Source organism: Lepisosteus platostomus, chromosome 8, assembly GCF_059453375.1.
Source record: "Lepisosteus platostomus isolate fLepPlt1 chromosome 8, fLepPlt1.hap1, whole genome shotgun sequence".
Taxonomy (NCBI): Eukaryota; Metazoa; Chordata; class Actinopteri; order Semionotiformes; family Lepisosteidae; genus Lepisosteus; species Lepisosteus platostomus.
In genome coordinates this window covers 59791459-59808173 of record NC_142618.1, presented here as the reverse complement: position 1 = coordinate 59808173, position 16715 = coordinate 59791459, and the positions used below count along the sequence as shown (strand labels likewise).

At 37.0% G+C, this 16715-nt stretch overlaps 1 long non-coding RNA gene across 1 annotated transcript; it reads left to right on the top strand.

Annotated features, from left to right (window-relative positions):
- Positions 1-6320: 6320 nt before the first annotated feature.
- LOC148657626 (uncharacterized) lies at positions 6321-10443 on the top strand. The gene is made up of 3 exons (XR_015941020.1): positions 6321-6448; positions 6771-6813; positions 7343-10443. It is a non-coding gene; the product is annotated as an uncharacterized LOC148657626 (long non-coding RNA).
- Positions 10444-16715: the final 6272 nt, after the last annotated feature.

Genomic DNA, 16715 nt, shown 5'->3' with positions numbered 1-16715 from the left:
GATACTCCTCACCTTTTTGAATAATCAGTAAATGATTATTTTATTATTTACTGTGATCTCATGAAAAGGCTGAGATATATTACACAAATCCATCATGGCTGATAAATGGATATACTTGTAAAGTTAGATGGAAAGGAGGAGGTCAGTCTATGCAGACTACTGTACATTACTGAATACTTTAACAAGGCTGTAAATATGGTGTCTGTGTCTCTTAGGGACTGTCATGCTGAGTGCAATGTTACAAAAAAACTGCTGTAAATTCAAGGAGATTAATTAACCCTTTCGCTACAGTTCTTGGATAGAAACTTGTCTTGCACCACATAAAGCGGGACAAAATCCAGCAGCACAGGGGCAGAAAGGGAAAAGTCTCGTTCAGAATGAGTTATTAACAGTATTTTTTGAATAGATGGAAAAATTGTAGCCTGGCTATTTAAGTGTCATAAAGTGCACAAAATGCAGCTGGAGGCCTCCCAGGGACAAAAGGCAATATCATTACAATCAAATCTGAGATGGAAGAGGGATTGAGCTGTCCACTCTGAATTTTTATATTGTCAAAGAGCTGGGAGGAAATAATGTGATCAAGGAGTGAATTAACCTCTTGTGTGGATGGAGGGGACAGCGTAATCGGCGAGGAGATGGAGAAAAGAGAGAAGTTCGGGGGAGAAAAAGGGCCTGATTCCTTAAGTTGGCAATGGGTCCAGGATATGATGTGGCTGTGTGAGGAGAAGGATATTCTTTTTGTGTGGGAAAAAAACCCCACAAGTCCATAAGAAAAGGTTACAGATAAGAGGAGGCCATCTGACCCGTCTTAGCTGTTTGGTAGTTAGTAGTTCATTGATGCAAGGATCTCATCCAGCAGTGTCCTGAAAGAAACCAAGGTCATCTGCGTCAACAACATGGCTGTTGGCCCCCGTTGCCCCCTGTTCTTGGGTTTAAAGGCACCATCACATCGTTTCCACTAGTATCCACAAGTATCCTCTGGTTCGTTTTCCACTGTTGTTTCTAAAGACACCCGTATTGACTTTTTTTAATGCCATTGAGGATTTTGAATATTTGGATCAGGTCCTCTTTTGTAGTCTCCTCCATTCAGGATTAAAAGGGTTCAGATTCCTTTGAGTTTCTTCTGCATTTCCGTATATCGATCAGCAATATAAAACTATTAGGATAAATGGATGCATCTGGACAATGTACTGTATGCACTGCTTTATATGAAAATGTTACTAAGAAGTGAAGCATGCCAAAAATGCACCTCTGGCCTGAGAAGTGCTCAGCATCTGGAAACCACAAAGCATTGTCTTGTCCCGTGCAATTTATACATTCCTGGCTCCAGTACCTAACAATCAAGCTGCTGGAGAAACTGCACTGCAACGTTTAACTGATGATGGTCACTCAACTGCCCTCCCTCCTAGACTAGACAGTAGTGGAAATCTCTGTCTGGCAATCTTAAGTATGTTTTGGGAGATTTTCCACTAAAATGACATTCCTTGGGATAAAAAGTTTCCCCCGGACTTCTCATTTGTGCAGACAGCTTAATATTACAGGGAAAAAGCAACAATACTCAGGCTTTAAAATTCTCTAAAGTCTGCCTGCATAAGTAAAATCTCTTTGGATTTTCATCAGAATTCTGGCATTTTCATGTTTATTAAAAGAATGTTATACTGTAGGACAGAAGCTTATCCCGTTGCCTTCACTGTTCGTGTCTCAAGCAAAACAGTGTGGGTTTGAAACAGGCTGGCATTCACCGGCTCAAAAAATCAAAAACGCTTTGAGAAACTATAATCAAAAAGGGAAAGCAATTTGTAATCCAGTTGCACATGTAACAGCTGAATTCTAAAAGAGGTCTTATCAGTGCATTGTGCAATTTTATAGAAAATCAAGGGATATTTTGTTAAAACTGTACAATGATGCACTGGAACAACCCTATTTGGAAACTTGTGCACAGTTGTGGTCACCATGTTGCAAAAAACAAAATAAAGCTCCTGAATTAGAGAAGAGCAACCAGGAATATCACTTTGCTTAAAGAAATGGCTTAAGTAAGCAATGGTTTTGAGTTGTACTCGGTTTTTAGTGTTTTCAGTTAATAAAAACATAGCAATAAATGTAGCAATAAATGTTTCACAATGTAATAATGGTAAATCACTTATTTTTGTCTGTGGTTAATATCATGGCAACTACAGGAAGACTAGTAGTAAGAATTACTTCAGTAATTCATTTAATTGAGGAAAGACATATAATACAATAAATGCAATGAGCACAAAACCTGTACAACTTTTATAAATGTCTTTCTTGTTCTTGTTGATCTGGGACAAATCACAATGCTCAGCTACAGTTGGGCAAACTGGAAAGAATGTAACATATAGTGAAATTTATTAAAACGAAGTATGTGGCATTAATTAATGTGAAGTAAGCCAGTCCAACATAGCCCACAATTACAGTAGCATCCTTCTCAAGTGCTCAATTACTCACTCATCATCCGGATTACTACTGTATGTAAAGTCCTGTTTTTTTTTGTCAACAGAACTGTAAATGCAGTTAAATCAGTGCCAAATTCTTTCATTATTAAAGTTAGAAAGTGCACAAGTTGATTTAGAAAGTAGGTGTGCTAACAGTATGCATTAAAGTGAAAATTGTTATCGGTGATCTGACAAGCTATGAAGTTTATACTTCCCAGCACAATTCCATGCTATTTCCTTTTTTCTCTGCATCAAATGGTATGCATGGTTTCCTAAGATTTTGGTCTTAAACTTCTTCAGCTGAGGATTCTCAGAAATTGTAACCACACCATGGTTTGAACCTAGGTTTCCAAACTCCATTGAAAAGAATGGACTGTGGTTCAAAGTTTTTCAAATATTGTCAATCAGTACGTTGAGCTTTAATTAACCTCTGAAGAACACTTCCTGTAGGCTGTCACCAGATCCAAGAAATACACAATATGCTCAAAGGAGCAACACTGTTATTCTGTACAGCTGATGTTATCAATAAACACTATTTGTCATTCTTAATGTATTTTGTTATTCTACAATTAGTCAATGCCTGTTAGTATTTGCCCAGGTCACTGAAAGGTGAGGAGATCACTACATATTGTAATATGTTCACTTCAGGATAATCTTGAACGTATTAGCAGATAAAAATCACATCTTTTCCTGGCAATGCAAAACCTATTCTTTGGAAACAGACACTATTATATCTTCCTAGTTATGATTAAACTCACAGTTTCTTAATAATCCATTTGTGTTTTCTTTTATCCAGGGCTCAGGTACCAGGTTTGATGTTTTTCTTTTTTCCCAGTCTGAGGCCTCCCTGATGACACATGGGCCACAGAAAACAGATGGTATCTCAGTTATATTACTTCTTAGAGTGTTCATATCCTTTCTCTTGTTATTCACTTTGATCTACTTGGCTCACAGATCTTAAGGTTTGTTTTTCTGTTATATGGGCTCTATAATAAGAAGAGAAAGAAGGGCAGCCTATCTCTAAACCTCGTGTCAAGATATAGTTTTTTTAAGAAACAAAGCTTGTGTGACTCACATCGTTTCTTTATAATCTTTTCTGTTGATTTCAATTGTATTTTTTTGTTTCGGATTCTAAAGGTGATAGTCTAACTCATAGCTTTGACTACGTCAGGGAATATAATTAATAACCAACAGCCATCAGATACCAACAAAATGCTTGCTGTAGTCAAATACACTCAAGGCACATCATTGAAGACTGTCCCTTAACTTGAACTGGACGTCAAACCAGTTATAGGGACATTCAAGATTATATTCCAGTAGCTTTAATGGCAGAGGCAGAAGAGGTTTCACTGCCATACAGATGCAGTATGTTTACAACCATTCAAGGTTTATGATGTATTTAAAACAGAATTCACAGCTGGAAAATTCCAAAGAACATGTACTGTACCACTTCCAAAATGAAATTAAAGTAGTTTGTCCTACAGGTTCTGGAATAACATGCAAAAGTCTTTGCAACTTGTTTTTATTACAGAAATCTCTCAACACCCATTGGTGCTGGAGATGAAGGGATGTTTGTAAAGGATGAGTGCTTGTGTTTGACATACAGTGGGTAAACAAGTCTCTGAAGAACACATACTGTATATGAGATCCTCTTGCACATACTTGCTCAAAACTCAGACTGCATCTTGAACAGTTCTAAGGTGCTCAGCCTCCATGATGAAGTGCTTGAGTAAGATGCAGAAAATAATTCACTGTAAAAACACTCTACAGTTATTTTGAGGTCCTTTTTGATTTTAGGACAGGCCTTGGTGATGACAGCTTTGGGACTGCTGGGGGTGCTTGAAGAAACAGGTCGGGATCGGTCGTTTCAGAATTTCAGAACAGCCTTTAAACTTAGATTTCAGTATCAGAACCACTGAATCAGCGTGAGAAGACAGGGCTCAGGAGGAACTGGGAGTGAAAGTGAGTGAAACACACTTTCTGTTTTCTGAGGTGCAGCCAGAAGGGGGAAGCACATCACTTTGTATGTCTTTCTGAAGTCTGCGAGACAGAGAAGTCATTAATTACGAAAGCGTGAACAGGAATTTCCACATGCTATTTAAACTCAGTGCAAGCAGGAGCCTCTTGCTATGAAAAGAAACTAGAGCTGCTTAGTTTTATTTTCATGCTGTCTTGAAAGAAAAACAAAACTGGCAGAGACACGTAAAGTCAATTTTCAATGAGGAAAGGCAAAGGGAGCGTTTCCTTTTCTTCTCTTGTTACCTTTTAAACTATTAATTTAAAACTAGGTTGGGTATTCATGTTTTCTTCTTATTTATGTTGTCAATCATGTTGTGTCATGAATGGACACAGCCAAAATAGTTACGTGGGAAATTTCACTGAAGAAAAGAGTAATAAACACAGTTCGTGGAAAGCATGAATTTAAATTGATTTCATAAGAAATCCAGTGTTTACATCTACCTTTTTTATACTTCTATTCATGACACCTGCCTTTTATTTCAAGGAAAATATTATTTTCTTTGGTGTTATTAAACTAACAAACAACACTAACAGTGTAATACAGAAAAAGTTGTCATTCTTTTGGATTGTTTCCTTGGGAGCAAAATGTTTTTCCTATTGGAAACATCCTAATTTTTCTAAATCCGTGTCAGAGTTTAATTTTAAATCATTATTTAAATCACTATTTAAAGCTAACAGAAGCCAGTCCAAAACACAAATACTGTACATAAAATATACGTATTGTAACATTCAATGGACTCTGAATTTCTGAAATTGGATTAACCTTGTAACCAGCAGAGGGTATTCTGTTTACTTGAACCTTTTAAAATAATTTTTCTGCAAAATAAGGCCATCTTTGATATCAGATTTTAACAGCTGACTGTATCTTCTGAAGATTATCACTTACATTGGCACTTTTTGGAACATGGCTAAGTGGCAGAGAAAGTTTAGTTTGCCTCAAGCATATCAACACGTTCTTGATAACAGTGAAAGTAGTGCATGATGCCAGTGCTTTTTAATATGGTTTTATTGAGCTTTTAAAAGTAGTACATTCTCAGTATCTGCCAATGCTACAGTGATGTGATAACAGCTTTTTATTGTAATAAAAGGTTTCAGCTTTCTGGGTGTCTTTTTTTTTAAAGAGCATAAAATGTATTATTGATGGATGGTATATTTTGGAAAATATCTTGGATTAAAAAGGAAGACAGTAAAATTACAGGCCTCACCTGTTGTACAAATCATGAAGTCATGCTCGTAATAGCTAAAGGATAATATAATTCAATCCACCATTTTTTATTGCTTGCCCTAAGTGCTAAACACCTGTGGCATATAATTATGTTACCAGTGCTTGCTGTTCTAGGAATAGTAACTAAGTGTTCCAGGGAACAACAGGTTAAAGACAAACAAACAAGGCATTTTCCGACACTCCGTGTGACACAGCACTTTGTTCCAGCGGCTTAAAAAAGCTCTTTGAATAATTTGTGTATGGGCACATGAAAAAATGAAACAAAAATCTACAATAGCATTATTAATAGAGGGTGAGAGGCTTATTTGTAATGCATACCGTAGTCTCTAATTCCATATTTGTTAAAAAAATAAAATAATAAAATAAGGTGTTGCTTCCTTTTTAATTAAAGGAACATCAATTTATAGCTTGCACAGACAGCAAACTGAAGTGACATCTAAGCATTTTAAAATCATGCTAAATGATAATGGTGTTACAAGAAGGCATTTGCTGCGTGCAAGAGAATGGTAAATTTATAAGGGAAAAACGATTTAGTCTAATGTATTGGCCTAGCTGTGTCACAAAGGTTTTTTTTTATCTAGCAGGCTCCTGTCCTAGAGTGTAAAATCATTAAACAGTGCAGAGGGAGGTCCTGCTTCAGAAACCAGGCCTCTCCTGCTATGAGCAAGAAGGCACTAACGAAGGAGACACTAACGAAGGCGACACTAACGAAGAAGGCAGGGCAGCCACTAAATGGAAGGAATGGCTCAAGGTAAGGGAAGAGGGATTTCACATTTATTCTGGACTTCATTAACTCTGTACTAATTTTTCGAAGCTTGAAGCACGTAGCCTTCCCAAAACTCAGAACCCCTTGGCTGCAGGCAGAGCAGGACAAGGAAACCAGACTGGTAAAAGCATCTCTGACAAGTGAAGTCTCTGGTGAAAACTTCAAATATCTTTCTATTTGAAATGAGTGCGTACCGTATAAAATAGCCCTCCTGTCTAAAACACAGTTTTAGAACTCTAATCAAAATAATACTTATTTTTAAACAAAGCGGTATTCAATTGTATTTACTGAAAAAATATCATTTCAGATAACGTAAACAGCCCAAACGACTGACGGGATTTTTCCTTTTGGTGAGCATTTGTCTTTTTTTTTCTAGCTGCAGACATCTTAAATGTACAGTACGACTGAGATTAGTCAAAGTGAGTCAGCCATTCATCCAGTAACCACAACCCTCACATTTCCATGAGACGCCACGTTCAGATGCAATGACTGGATATTGTTTTAGACAAAACTAGACATTTTAGAAATAGGCGTAGTTTCAGTTATTTTGTAACTTTAGAGCTTGCATGTGCAGTATACACAATGTTGTCGAAAGAGAGCTAACACAGCACAGGCAGAGAAGAGTAATGAGTAGAGAAGGGAACATTTTAAAATTATTCTAAGGATGATTTTTTATGATTGCATGCCTGCTTTTGCAATACTTACGATTTTGCAATACTTACGATAGTATCAATTTCAAATTTTAGTGACTGCTCTTATTTTACAGACACTGTTTTTTTATAAATCCAACACTCAAACTACACTGTGCTTTCATGTTAAAAGAGGTTTCATGTGATCTGTTCCAAATAGCTTGCTAACGATTTTTTTTTACCACTGTAGGTACATCTTTACCTTCACCTGCGATGCTTTTCGGACAGAAACGTTCTGACTTGCGGTTTCAGTGTACGTTGTGCATGTACACAGAATCGGTCCCTACAAAATAACAATATTAAAAGATCAAAAAGCTCCAGCGCTTTAACTTCAAGACGCTTTAGCCAAATTGATTACACCACTCCATCTGCGCTGACAGAGTCGTCTCCACTGCATGCCTTATACCCTACAGCATGAACTTAGTGTACAATTACATATAGTTTAATATATCTGTAGAGCACCTTTAAACAAGCATCACAAGTCCAGAAGGTGATTTGTCTTCTAAAGCCATTATTCCATTGTACATCTTGATAGCCGAAGACTGCTCCTAGCCATGTTTAAGCATTAAATAGTGTATTATTATTTCACATAAATCAAGCAGAGATGTGGGAATTCATAAATTTTGCATTTCTTACAGACAGTATTTTAAACACTTTCAGCGGCATGGTGAAAATGCAAAGTGAGGCACCTGTGCTCTTTCACTGAGACAGATAAATAAAGAGAAATGATCATAATAAAATGTGAATCAAGTTAAATAATCAGATATTGGAGTAAAATATCGTGGTTGTTATTATTATGTAACAATAACGTATGGAAAAGTGCCCATGTTACAAGTTTCATTTTGAATCAACTAGAATTTGAATCGTTTTATATTTAAGTGTGTTTTCATTTACTTTTTCAATTTTCTAAACACATTACAGTTTTGTAGCAGACTGTCCAGACAGAAAAGTTAATTTTTTGTCATGACTAATAATGTATCCCAGACTGCTTTGCATCCCATTCCATCATGGCTGGTCATCCTGAAGTGCTCTTGGGAACTTACAAGTTGTAATGAAAGTCCAGTTAAATAAAAATTAATTAAGTTACCAGACTATAAGTAAAGGTGTGCGCAGAAGCACATACAGACAAAATACACACACAAAAGTTGCCAAGCACAATTATGTGAAAAACGCAAGATGCATGAAAACAGGAGAAATGAACACTTAGGAAATGAAAGTTGGACTATATGGTATGGCGAGAACAAACATCTCAACATTTATAAAAACGTTATTCAGTGAAGGGCAAACAAAAAATGCTGCACGTGTTTTAAGTTTTAATTTAAACAGGACAGGGTAACAGTAACTGATATGGCATCCCAAGCACAATGTGATGAAAACAGTAAAAAAAGAATGGTTCGTTCGTCTTGACTGACTAAAATGTTCCAGTATAAAATAAGAAAATGGTTAGTGTAATTTCCATAGAGAAGCACTTCACATGTATAATTCTTTGCTTTTCCTGTCAGGCCTTGGGGCCTTTTGTCTTGAAATGAAGAAAGTGCAATCCAGCAAAAGTTGGTGCTTGTTGAAACCATGCCAGGTCAGTAAGTTAATGATAAGGATTTGTGAAAATTACTCATCCACTGCTCAGAAAGGTTTCTTTGAACTGGTTTTTGCTTGCTGAACTTTATTTATGATTCTGGGATTGTCATCTTGTCAGAATGCCAAAGGGGAAGGTACAGTAAAAATACTGTGTGAACATCTCAGATTCACATGTTAAGAATCAACAAGGAGATAGATATATATATATACAGTACACTAGCATGTATATACTGTATATCCACCTTAACAATCAACCACCTTCTCTGACTTCCATTAGGCTCCTCAAACCCCACTGCTAAGGTTGTCCTTGTACACTCTATACCTGTACTTGCTGTAATTGATGCTGCTTTGCTTATTGTATAGCTTATTATATGTACTGTAGAATGTTTTATCTTGTACCTAATTGTACGTACTCTAACTGTTGGCACTATATATATACAGTACAGTATATGCTCAGAGAGAGGGAGCTTTTCAGAAAAAGAGTGCAATTTCCTATACCAAAAAAATCTTGAGTTTTAACCTGCAAAAGCAGCTATTTTTTCGGTCAAACACGATTTTAATCAAAAAGGGGATATTAGCGGCTTTTGAACTCCTTCAGTATATCGTGGTACAATAGGTATTTGTGGCAAGTTATGCCATGATATGTTTGTTTGGATCATGTACACTCATCATGCAAGTATCATGTTAGGACTGATGTAGCTACCTTGCATTCTGGGAGATGCAAAACTTGCATTGTGATTTGTTGCATTATCTCTACTTCCTGATTGGGTCAGAGATGTTGTGCTTTGATTAGTCCTCAAGGTGTTGCATCAGAATGATTGCGTTCTTATGGGTCACCTAAGTCATGTGATCTGACTGAGCGCACAAGCCTGGCTTTCTCATTGGTGTACTGCCTTAGATTCTGAGTGGTGCAAATAGCAACATGAATGAAAATACTAGGTAATATCCATCTCTCTAATGGGACCTCATTGGAGTGAAGTGAAAAGCGAAAAATACGTGTTATTGAAAATGCAATGTTTCCAGCATTTTTAAAAACAGACTAAATGGGGATGGTACAAAATTAAAGCAATTATCATACTACAGTATTAAGTCATTTTATAGTGGGGTTCTAGCAATGTACATCTTTTCAATACTTTGTGAAAGCGTGACAGCTAGAATGACGAATAAGTTTGCTCTAATGTAGCCTCATACAACCTGTAACTGCAAGAAAATACCCCCATGCGAAGTCAGATTCATTTCCTCTCAGCACAAGCTTTTGTCTTGTTGGGGCACACGCTGAAGACACAGTACTCCATCAATACCAGCCACATTTGACTTCTCATTTGCACTACATCACATTTTTATAATTTGTTCTTTTTTTCTCCCCCTCCCCACTTGTTCTTGAAATTCATTTAGCTGGTAGAAGTAAACGTAGCCCCTTTGCCATAAACGTGTGTGTGCTGAAGTGTACGACTGCCTTTTCCTTTAATTTGGCACCTTTCTAAGAAGAGAAGGAAGGTGTGGAAGTACAGCAGGGAAGATGCCGTGCTGTAAGGGTGCTCTGTACCTTTACTACTTTGGGAAGAATATACAGACACTACAGGACTAGTGAGTAACGCCTGCATCTACCTTGATTTGCACTGATGTAAAAGGATTACCAGAGGCTATGAATTTTGTAAAGATGTCTTGTTTTTCATAATCGCATACCGAGAGTAAATAAATGTTTTGCAATGCATACAGTATTCTGTTTACTCTCCTTCGTGCTGCTACTCTGCTCCTACCTGGTGTTCAAGTGCCTGTGACTGAATAAGTTTTAAACTGTTTCTGGACTCAAGGTCTCCCCACCGGCTCAGCAACACAGTGCATACCTACCCTGGCAATACCGCAGTCTTACAGCACGATCTATCTGTTCTTTTAGGGGTTTTAGAAATGTATATTGCTCCCTACTGCCAGATGCGACGTCTATTTTATCCAAGGGAGCTGTTTGTGGGGGAAATTCCTTGGCCTATATTTCATCTCATTCCTCTAAAAGCATCAAGATCTCCTGCTGCATTTAGAGCCCCCTCCCCCCACCGTCCATATTGCCCTTTCCCCTTAACCTGAAAGCGGTACCACCACTAATTTAATATTAATTCTCAAAGACACTCTGTATCTATGATCACTGCTGATCTCTCTTCCTGTAATCGATCCTCAAGTTTCAAAAGCATTAAAGGAAGGCTAGAGATTCTGTGGAAGTAGCAGAAATGTAAAACGTATGGAGCACCGAATTTTAAATTATTTCTACAGTTTCAGAACCTCTGTGCCATTTATTCTTTTCTGAATCTGGGTCCTTGCATGTTTTATATCATCCTTGTATTATACACTTAATATCCCCCATTGTAGGCAGAGATTCCAAAGCTCTTTGAGAAAGTAAGGAAATGTACAGAAATTAAAAATTTCTCTCTGTACACACTGTGTAGTGTCTCAGTGCCTAATCCAACAGGTATATCAATCACTGATTGGATGAGAGGCTCCCCAAGTTTCTTCCCTGAGCTGCTGTCCAGTAATCTCAGTGATTTCATCCTGCAGTCTTAACAGATACGCTTCTTGGTAGTGCCGTGAGGATCTGGTTCCTCGTTCCATTGGTCCTACAATGATCTGTTCTCCTTGCAATGAGTCAGACCCATTGCTATTTTAGGGTCTTCACACCTGTATCGATGCCAACTACATTTGTTTGTGCCCTTATTCATCCATCCATTAACAGAAAGTCGCGTATGCCCAGTTACGGTTATGGCAACCCAATATTCTGGCCTCACTGAGCACACACACACTGGCACAGGCACGCCGGTCCATTCATTTTATCCCCTCCTTTTCTGTTTCTTCCAAGCTTATGGTGTTTCATGTCTCTTTAGGTCGTCTGGCATTTTTGTGGTGTTCACAGTCTATATTTCTTCCCCTTTTATTTATATTGCAAGCACAAATTATTCAGAGACTTTTCTTTTGAGGCAAAAAGACAGTTTCTCTTTAAGAGAAGCTTATTCTTACCCTCCCCCAAAACACTCCTGGCCATTTTCACTTGTCTCTTAATTACAGAATGTTCCTTAATGGCTAATGATTCTGCTTTCAATAGATCATGTTTTTGCAAAAGACTAAAAGCTGTCCTTTAGCATCTGTATCAGTGCAAAGGGTACTAATACAGATGAAGTAATCAAAAAAAAATCAACAGTAATTTAAGTGAATTGCAGATGACGATTTAGGACTTTTAGCTTTTAGCAATTTAGGTCTTCGATCAAAACATCCCAGAAGTACATTTTTCATTACAATAACCCAGTCACTGGGGCTCCTGGGACACTGAGCCCATCGACTGATTTTGTATCTGGGGCCAAACCAGATGTGTCTTTGTTTTGTCCCAAGTCAGGAGTTCCACTGCCACCCTGGAGTCACACTCATACAGTAGGTCACCTGATACCAGTCCTTTTTAGGGCTTGTGGGCATTCACAAGGAGTCGAAAATACACATTTTGGCTATTTATAGGCATGTCCCGAGCCCTAACAATAATACAACACACCAACACACAGGACACAATGATTCCACTGAACGAGAGGAGTAGACAGATGCAACTTATGCATAGGCGTAAGAGGAAATTGCTTAGCTAAGGATGTGAATATAGAGCCTTTAATGACTCATTTGCCATATTTGTCCAGCAGGGGTCAGTGGTCACATATCTGCCATTTTGAGAAAGCATACTGTACGTTGGAGCGCACTGTAACCAAGAATCAACAGTACTTGGAAGTTCAAGTGAACTGAGCTGTAATTTGAACTAGAACTCCTCACAGAGACTATTTTTGAGCTGAGGCAAACTCCGGCAGGGCGCCAGTATGAATTTTTGATTATTTATTGTCTCCAGCCAAAACTGGAGAAAACATCTTCCTTCACCAAAGGCAAATACTTATTCTGCCAGACATGAAATTCACCAGTAGGGGGGTCAGTGCTCAGTGACTTTGTACAAGTGCTGCAATAAGTCAATAGGAGTCCCTTCTTACATTATACTGGTAAATAGTATTTAACACAATATTTTCTATAACACTATAAATGCTGGATTGTCTGTGCATTGATTTTAAAGCCTTAAAAGCCTTCATCTTAAAAAGAGAAAAAATAAAATATAAAAAGGAGGTGGAAAAGTATATGTTAAAAATGTTGTGAATATAGTATTCCCCCCCTTTTTTACAAACAAATTTAGAAATTTAGAGCAACAGCTCATTATCATTATTTTATATCTAGTGTATTCACCAAGAAAATCTTTATACTGCATACAACCCCGAATCCAACAGATTATTTTTGCTGCCGGACAGTTTGATACAAGAATGATGAGGACTATTTGAATTTCAGTTACTATTTATTTTGCACATTTTTCTTGCCATCTTCATCTTTCCTGTCCATGTGGGTTGTAAGAATATGTTTTCATTGTTGTTTAACTGCAGTATTATAGTATAAGTATATACAGTAGGTACAACCTACTATGTAGTCTGTCACTCATACAGGCTTTACCAGATGTAAAGAGAGAATAAGAGGCAGCAAAGGAACAAGTAAAGGTTTATTCCAGGATGAAAAGAAAAGAAAAGAAACACAATGTTTCGGCTGTGGAGTCTTCTTAGGGTCGGGCTGGGTTCTTGGGGCCGTGGACCACACCCGAAGAAGGCTCCGCAACCAAAACGTTGTGTTTCTTTTCTTCTCTTTTCAGTCTGGAATAAACCTTTACTTGTTCCTTTGCAGCCTACGCATGCTGACGCAGCTACTGTACCTACTTAAAATAAGAAGCAGGTCTGAAAGTCTATTCTGAAATCTTATTTCAGCCACCAACTTATAGTTTATGTTATTGTTTACTTTACTTATGTCATAATTATGATGTAGTTTATGTATCAGTTTTGATAACATATTTAAATATCTAAATAACCCACCTTGAAAAGCATATAAACTCTATATACTCTATACAGTAGTTCTTACTGTGCTCGTTTTTGAAAAATGTTTTTGAAAGGCCTAGGACATTTAAAACATCATGTAAGATTTAAAGGTAAGGTTATCATTCTCAGTTTACCATTTATGTTTTATCAGGAATATTTTAAATAATTTTATATAATAATACAATTTATATTATATTAATAATAATGTTATACAATAAAACAAATTAATCAATTTTCCAAATTGAAAAATAAAGTACTGGTACTGAGATTTACAGTATGCCATCATTTACCACTTATACAATCAAATGTTCCTTAATAAATAAAATTAATAGGTTAACCAAGACAAATTTACTGGCATATAAAAATGCTTTAGAATAAGCATACACTGCTTTAGTGGGTTTAAAGAGACGGAGTATAAATTTCAAAACAAAGACAATTCTGTGTAGTAAACCATATGATTTCTGAGCTCGGCTTTTACGAAAGCGTTCTGAAAGGTAGTTAAAATATGTATTTCATTAAACTATATCTTGAAAGTGATATATTTGTGACATTACACATTTCAAAAATCTTTCTTAACAGATTCCAGCAACACGACATGAAGTGGTTTCTCCTTCTTGTTATCTTCTGCTTCCTTTAAGCCCTTTGGTTAAAATTTCTTGGCATGCATGATTTCATTTAACTTTGACTTCCTTTCTCCAGGACTGGTTTTTAGATGTTTCCAATTTCCAGGGCATTCCCTAATCTTTATCTGAAATGACAGACAACATGTGCTGAAATGGCTATTTAGGCAACAGTGAAAGAAGTAGCAAGTAATTATTTAAGATGCAGTTTGCAGACAAAACATACTTTTACCTTTTTGAAGACAAGAGATTTTACTCTCACTATAACCTGGGATCTTAAAAGCTGTGGAACAATGGAATTGAACCAGAATCTTATTTTTTAAGGGAAAATGTTAAAATGCAGGGATTTACAATTCTGTTATAATTCCCCTATTCCAAATAAAAAAGAATAATAATACTTTAATGGTCTTTTTTTTTTGGATGTGACAATGGTTTTCGTGCGAGTGGATAATTTGGAGAAAAAACTAAATTTGCTGAACTGATACAATCAGGGTACTGTCTACTCTCACAAGGTGTATCCTTTTTCAGCTAAGTAAGAGCTCCAGAGAAAGAGAAAAAACCAGAAGTTTTTATAATAATTTGTTGCAGAGAGTTCCTTGGATTTCATGCTTATTTATTTTTTAGGCTTTTAGCTAAGTTCTGATATAATTTTCTGTGTACATGGAATTGTAAACTTGCATTTTACCTTGTTTTGTTTCACTTCGAGACGAAAACAAAAAGAGGAGTCGTTCATGGTTCTTAGCCTTTTGCTTTACTGAGCTTGAAAATGATTGCGAGCTGTGTAAATTGTCTTAAATTACAGGAGACGTGTTAATCTTCAGAGACCTGAAATGGAGCTCGGTTGTTTTAATTCTGTCGCCTGAACCCATCTTAACTCTTCAGAGATGGTCTTGGGCCAGAAGGAATTGCGGTCCAGGTGTTAGCAAAGAAGTGTCTGCTTAAAACAAAGCCAGTTGCGTCATCGGTGGACACTAACCTGATCACCCATTCTTTTCAAATAGCTATGGTAATGAGGAACGGTATAAATCAAGCCCTCCAGTGAAATCTTTTTGCTGTTACGAGGCTTCTCCACGTAGAGTGAGAGGGAGCAGTTGGGGCCTGATAGCTGATCACAGGTTCACTGGTGAGAAAGAAATACCCCCCAAAAAAACGAGTCACCCTGAGCCTATGGCATGTTTAACCTTGCCTTTGCCGAGATAGGAAGGCAGCATAAATCAAATAACTAAGAATTGCAAATCCAAGATCACACCCTGCACACAGTGTCTTTAAAGATTCCTATACAACCACACCCGGATTCAAAATTCTGAACTGATGCTGGAATGTGAAATGAGAATTTACTGGACTGGAATTCATAGAACAGGTTAATTTAGGTAAGCGACGACTCTGAAGCACTTCTGCTCAACACAATTCCTGTTTGTGTGTTTCCAAGGTAGACCAAGCTATTCCATTGTCTCCTGACACCCCTTCCCCCTTTGCACTTTCAATACATTTAAAAGGTGTTTTTGGTTTTGATGGGTGTCAAGTGAACCACAATTAGAAATTTGGCTCTCAGACCAGAAAAACTAGATTGATGACATTTTCCAGGAAAAGTGATAATCTGGATGCCAGCTTGCTGTTCTATGTACTCCAGAAAGGGCTGGCTGGAAATGTGTGTGACAGGCACAACAACACTGAGTGAGTAAACACAGCTAACGCCTTGCTTCCTGCTTGCATTAACATCTTTCTTCAACACCAGGTTTTTTTTTAAAACTAATCTTTCATATAAAATAAAAGTTTTTCCATTCAATACAGTCAACCCATCAAATTGCCTTACTTCTGACTGAATAAAATAAATTATTTGCCTGTGAAACAATGCCTGTAAATCACAACATTCTTAGTTGTTGGTACTTAAAGTCCAACTTCATGAAATAAGAAGAGAAGCATCATGTCACTTAAAATTATTAAATAAATAAACCTACAGTGTAGTTATTAAGGGAATAATCACATTTTAAAAATGCTGATGTTCCAGTGTGGATAAAGAACTGTTTCATTTTGTGTCACTGAGTATCCCTTTTTCCAGAAATTTGGACTCAAACAATAAATAGGTGGACATACGCTAAAATCTCATAACTGTTCTGTCACATTCCGAGAGCCTTTTTTTCTTTTTTATTAATTATGAAAATCTCAAAGTCCAATGTCTAATAAAAACAGGCTAAGTGCTGACATCTTAAGTGGATTCGAAATGTAACATTTGTAACAAATGTGAATAATATGCTTGTCTTATTTTGCCGAGTTTTGTTTGCGCTGGTCTGAGCCCAACGTTTTCAGAATATTTGCTGAATTTGTTCTTGATTAACCTTTAAACTGTGGAGAATGCTTCCAGCATGTAGACTCTTTTGTTCATTGAAAAAAAAAGAAGCTCATCGCAATGTTTAAACGGGTTGTGTAATCCCATAACGAATACCAT